The following is a 6,681-nucleotide window of genomic DNA, read 5'->3' as shown; positions in this document are numbered from 1 at the left end:
GTTTCCCAATAGTCCCTGATTTCCTTATGAAGAACAAATTCTTTCCCACTGTGTGTAGTTTTGGTGTCTGCCCCTTGCTGCCACCTTCCATTCCAGCCAGACCTGTAACTTGGCTGGGTGCATCTGGAGAGGGACCTCTCATAGCTCCCTGCCAGGAGGGTGAGGTGGGCAGAGGCCGGGTTTCGTGGAACCTTGGAGGTATTCCATAATTTCCTAGACATATTCCTGCCGGACTTGTAGAGGCATCAGGCTATCTGTGGAGTCATGTACGACTTGGCTGTTTTGGGGGTTCCTCCTTTAGCTTCCTGAGAATTAGATGATGCTTGGTCCTGCAACCTTAGAGAAAAACGGACCGTTTCATAGAAGTTCTGTGATTCATGGCATCTGCAGGGTCTTTAATTGATTTTTAGTTCCTAGGTTAAGGACATTGATCAAATTTGCAAATAACACGAGGCAGGGAATGAGAGCTACTATATTTGATGTCAAAAATAGGATTCAAAAAATGTCTATACAGATTGAAATCAGAGGCAAGTGCTAACTTGATAAAATTTAAAGTTAAAAAACACAGTAGAAATACAGCTTAGGGGCCATGTAGCATAACAGGAGCCTTTGTGAACAGGCCTGGAGGTTCCATGAGCACTCAGGTGCTCAAAGGCTTGAGCACATTCCCATCTGAACGCATCTTTCTCTGGAAGCATGGCCCCAGGATCGCAATGCTTGTGTTCCCCAGCTGTGCCAGGTGGGCACCTCATCAGACCCTCAGCCAACTCTGGCATTCAGACTCCTCGAAATGCTTAGCTCCACCAACTGCACATGAAACCAAGTTTAGAAGATGTAGGAAATGAGACTCTTCCACATACATTGTTCACCGTTGCTGGGAGATGGCATACACCAGGACAGGTGATAGCCAGAATAGAAAAAATGCAAGATTCCTGATATTTAAACCACGCAGCTGGATACTACCCCACTGCCAAAGTACTTTCCCTGATGGCCAAAATTATTAAAGACCTGCTGTGAAGAATTCAGTGTCCTCAAGTCCAGGTGTCTTCTAAGCTTGTGCTAGTATGTGTATTTCCTAGCTTAGAACTGTGGGAGGTAAATGCTTGGTGTTTAAGCCCCCCAGTTAGAGCAGCCCGGGCTAAGACAAGCTGGTACTTAGAAGAGCCACGCTCGGCACTGCCCAGACTTGTCCGGGCCCTAGCCAGCATTCCCTTAGCTCTGACGAGGAAAGGAAGTTAAAGGGAGCCAAGCTTCAAGAGGACTCTCCCATGTGCCGGCTGCGAAGGGCAGGAAACCATCCCGCTGACCTGATGGTCAGGACTGAATAGGCTCCAGAAGTTCTGCTGGGCCGTTGGAGAGTGTGGTTGGACCATGCTCACAAAGGAGGCCTCCCCGGGAGGGGTCTCCTCTCCAGGTCTCCCCTCCAGGCTCACGTGGGGGAAGCTTTTGGCAGTTTGTCCCTAAACTAACATGGGTGATATAAAAAACTAGAATTAGAAAAGGGAACAGAAGAAACCGCATTGATAAGCAGAGTGACTCTAGATGGTAAAGGGTCTTGAAAAGACATCCTAAGAGGCACCGAGTGGTGTGAGGTTTACCCTGGGTGAGAGACGGTTCGGAGGAAAGATCTTCCAGGTTTTGAAGGGCTGCCACGCGGCAGCAGAAAGGAAAGTGGTAACACGGCTGTGTGCCTGGGTTTCCGTGCACTGGAACTGTCCCGTTCTCATCCTCAGGGAGGTGGCACCGTCTTTACTTATTTTTCCTTTTTTAACCAAGGTGGGGGGGTGTGTGTCATTAACTTGCTCAGTGACGACCTGACCCGGAGGCGCAGGGTCTTACTACACTTGGCTGCTTCCCTGCAATTCGACCTGTTCTGTGGCTCTGGGATGTGAACTGGGGTCCTTGGGTGGGTGCCAGAGGGACATGACGTTCACCCTCAGGATGAAGTACAGTCCTAATAAGGTCATTTAAAGTCAAAATGTGTTGCCTCTGGACCTGGTGAGTCCCTCGTCACTGGAGATGCTGGAGCAGAGGCTGGACAGCCACTTGGTGGGGATGTTGCCGAAGGGATCCTTCCACAAGCAGGCTGAGTCCTAAGACTTGAAATGATGATGAGTTTCCCCATCTTAGCGGGGCCGCCAACCTCCGGGGGTCTGGGACGCATCACAGCAGCCTTCAGCTGTGAAGGCGAGTCACACAACTGCAGAACTCAGCATCCCCAAACACGAGGAGGCTGTGATTTGCTAACAAGGTAGTTAGTTGAAGTACTGGGGTGCAGATGAGTGAAGAGAAACATATCAGGGCTCCAGCTGAGAAATGTGTAGGGCCAGAGAAGGAAATTGGACTCTATAACCCCGCCAAGGGCTCTGCTGGAGAGAACACAGTTGTGTTTCCTGGGTCCTGATTAAAGCAGAGGACTGTTTTTGAAGACTCTTGTCACTAACGGTGCGTCATCCCCTTCTGGCACTGCCTCACCCATAACCTTGTCCCTGGAGCAGCCTTCTGAGGACCAGAAGTCCCCGACCCTTCTCCAGTTTGTTGGCCCAGGTTTGGACATCTGGTGCGGCTGGTGGATAGACGCGAGCTGAACTACGGGATTCCGTGTTGAGAATTTTAACTGGGGAACAGAAGGATTGGGAAAAACTTAGTGGAACTTAAGGTTATGAAGTTGAGGCCAGAGGAACTTGGAGGGTGTGAGAGACGAGAGCCAGGTTTCTCTCTGGGTCAAGCGCGCCGTGCAGGGGCCAGGCCATGGTGCTGGGGGCAGGGAGGGTGGGACCCCCTGCCAGGTGCCTGCCCCCACCCACCAGGCGGCAGGAGGAGCTGGCACTGTCCCTGGAACGCCTCAGCTGCCTCCTCATCGGAGGAGTGTCCTCTTCCTTGAAGAGCTCCATTTAGGAACTAGGGTTATTTTGGACGAATGAAAATACTACTCGTCATAGCAGGTATTAAACAGGAGGAGCTCATTTTCCCCAAAGATGGTGCAGGCTATATACTTACGTGGAAAAAAATGGATATTTGTATAAATGGAAGAAAATCTCCATTGAAATAACACAATAAAGTTTTTCGCTCAGATAGAAAACTAGTCGTCCAGGATCCCCTCGGGCAGGGCTCCTTCTCCCTTCGGAGTGAAGCGTTCCTGTAATAAGGACGTGTTGCGGTTGTATTGGAATTGGTGCACTCGTGACCCAGTGGACTGATGCAAATGGAACACGAGCGACAAAAACCATATGCCTTTTCCAGGTGAGGGAGATTAGGTGTCTTACTCTTTCTCATTTAATATTATGGTGTGAACGTCATCCGGAAGGATGGATAAAACAGTAGCTCATTGATCACTAGGTTTAATTCAAAGATTCGAGGGAGGAATCGAGTGAGTTTTCTTCTCCGTAATATTGTAGGATGAACAACTGGGCAGCTGTGTCAGAAGAATTTCACAGAACTCCATCTGTATCCCAAACTCGGTGGATACATTCGTGTGGCGAGGTCTTGTACGGTTGGCTATAAATTCAGCTTTGCGGTATTGTCCGTGGGGAACGTGACAGCTGAAGGAGGGGCGGCGTGTCACAAGACATTAGGCGAATGCCCGTACCGCATAGCTAGTAGTCAGCAAAATCCTAAGGCAAGTTCATGAAGCTGCTGCTGTTGCAGTGATCTTCCCTTTACCTCCCCCTGCACTGACCTTGTCCCAGGCTCTTACCCTTTACCCCTTTACCTTTTTGTTTTTTGCACATTTTTTCACACTTTAACATTAAAAAAAATTTTTTATTGAAGTATAGTTGATTTACAATGTTGTTTTAGTTTCAGGTGTACAGCAAAGTGATTCAGTTCTACATATATATATTTTTCAGATTCTTTTCCTTTATAGGTTACTACAAAATATTGAGTATAGTTCCCTGTGCTATACAGTAGGTCCTTCTTGTTTATTTTATATACAGTAGTGTGTATCTGTTATTCCCAAACTCCTAATTTATCCCTCCACCCATCTCGTAGCCCCTTTTTCACATCTCTGCTTTTAAGCGTTACATTTTCAAAGGCACTTGCATTTCGTTAAGGAGTGTGTTAATATGAATTTGAGTTTTAGTAAGACCGAAAGAGATGAATTTGTAATGGAGAAGTGTCAGATTCCTTGCTTCCACCTGCCCTTACCCCAGTCTAAACTACTCAACTGGTACATCTGTGACAGCTTGGAAATGCAAACTGTGGTTGCCAGAAGTTTCTCTTGACCTGAAAATGTTAATTATGAATGGAAATTCGTAGTCCAGAAACTATGACAGTAAGGATAGTGCTCATGTAATGACTATCTACCATGTGATCAGCCTTTTACATGCTTTATTTTTAATTCTCATGTTAGCTCTGCAGTGTAGACATGGTATTTCTTAGTGGGGTAAACGGAGGCATTTAGAGAGATTCATTTGCTAAGGCCCAGGCACTAATAGGCAAGTAGTGGAGCTGGTATTCAAACCCAGGCCCTCTGATATTAAAACTGTGCCATTTCCCCCATTTCACTGCCTGGGCAGGACGCAGGGGACGTTATGTTGCTCGGGAATCAGTCCCATCTACCCAGTTAGCTTAGGTATCAGCAACACTTGAGAAACTCTGAAGCCTGGGTTCCCTGACTTTCTATCACATGGTAGCGGGCACAGGGTGGTCCTCGAGTAATAATACCTTCTAAGCAGAACTGAATTCTCACCACCCCACCTACAGTTGGGTTAGTGCAGACATACCACCTATGCTGGAAAATAAACGACTGGTGAAAAGTACACATCTGTATTAGTTTGCTCAGGTTGCCATAACAAAATGTCACAAAATGGGTGGTTTCAACAACAGAAGTTTATGTGTCACAGTCTGGAGGCTGGACGTCTAAGATCAAGGTGCCAGTAGGGTTGGTCTCTCTCCTTGGCTTGCAGATGGCCGCCTTCTCACTGTGTCCTCACGTGGCCTTTCCCCTGCGCACCTGCATCCCTGGTGTCTCTTCCTCTTCCTTTAAGGGCGCCAGTCCTGCCAGATTAGGGCCCCACCCTAATAGCCTCATGTTAACTTAATCACCTCTTTAAAGGCCCTGTCTCTGAGGTCCTGGAAGTTAGGGCTTCAACACATGAATTTTGGGAGGACACAAATCAGTGCATAAGAACATCTGACCAAGTTAATTACGGCATCGTTTTGGTAAGTAAATAATTGGACCTAGCCTAAATGTGCATTGTTTGGAGACTAGTTAGTACTTTTTGGTCTGTGTGTCTGGAGCAGCTGTGAAAAAAAACTACAGCAGAGTGACACGTACCAATGCACGTGTGATTTCCAGAGAGAGGTTCCTGTGCTGTGACATGTGTTCTTCAACAATGCACATTAAATGTTACCTGCCTTATGGAAAAGTTGGGTTAATGGGAGACTATTCAAAATGGGTGCAACCTTGAAATCAGAGCATTAACAGAAAGAATCACTGGTACCTGGGGAGATTACCTGGACTGTCCAGATGGATAGCTCAGTGGCACTGGAGACTGCCCCAGGGGATAATAATTTATACAAATAGCGTGGGAATGCTGGTTTGGGGGAACAGCACAGCAACGGTGAGTCTCCTAGAGCTTCCACTTGCTGCAAGCCCGGGACTGTGCAAGCCCTTGGGCGATGCAGACCCTCCTTTTACAATTTCTTAAAGTACAACGGAAAGGGCCCCAGGTTGAGAACCACTTCCCTTCCAGGCGAAGCTTCCAATTCTGCTCTCATCATTCAAAGCTAAGCTCCCCTTGCAGGAAAATCACACATGAACCAATATGACTTCCAGGTTGTTCTCTCCTCTCTGCACCAGTGGTCTGCGAGCTAATTGGTGTTGTAACAATAGGTGTTGCTGCAGCGTGGGGTGTTGTCAGATGTAACGAACAAGGGGCACAACAGTGATGTTTGCATCTATTTATGTCATCACGGGGCATTCACATGCTCACACATGTGTTCTGTTTCTAACACACACACACACATCCCGCCCGAAGTCATCTATGAACACAGGAGAAACTGGTAATAGCTTTTGTGTCTCAGGAGGGTGGGTGGCGTTTGGGACTTGAGGTAATAGGAAGACATCTTTCATTAAATATTTTAAAAATTGTTTTTTGCATTTTTACCATACATATGACTTTTCAGTGAAAAGTTAATTTTTACAAGTTCAGATAGAAGGTTAGCTCCAATTCACATATGAGATGCCACTTTTTAAAGCACATCAGAGGGACTTCCCTGGTGGCTCAGTGGTTAAGAATCTGCCTGCCAATGCAGGGGACATGGATTCGAGCCCTGGTCCAGGAAGATCCCACATGCCGCGGAGCAACTAAGCCCGTGCGCCACAACTACTGAGCCTGCGTTCTAGAGCCTGTGAGCCACAACTACTGAGCCCACATGCTGCAACCACTGAAGCCTGTGCGCAGCAATGAAGACTCAATGCAGCCAAAAATAATAATAATAACATGACAAAGGATTAATCTCCAAAATTTACAAGCAGCTCATGCAGCTCAATGTTAAAAAAAAAACCCAATCCAAAAATGGGCAGAAGACCTAAATAGGCATTTCTCCAAAGAAGATATACAGATTGCCAACAGACACATGAAAGAATGCTCAACATCATTAATCATTAGAGAAATGCAAATCAAAACTACAATGAGATATCATCTCATACCGGTTAGAATGGCCATCATCAAAAAA

This window comes from Balaenoptera ricei, chromosome 3 (genome assembly GCF_028023285.1).
Source record: "Balaenoptera ricei isolate mBalRic1 chromosome 3, mBalRic1.hap2, whole genome shotgun sequence".
NCBI classification, from domain to species: Eukaryota; Metazoa; Chordata; class Mammalia; order Artiodactyla; family Balaenopteridae; genus Balaenoptera; species Balaenoptera ricei.
Note: the sequence above shows the minus strand (reverse complement) of the source record.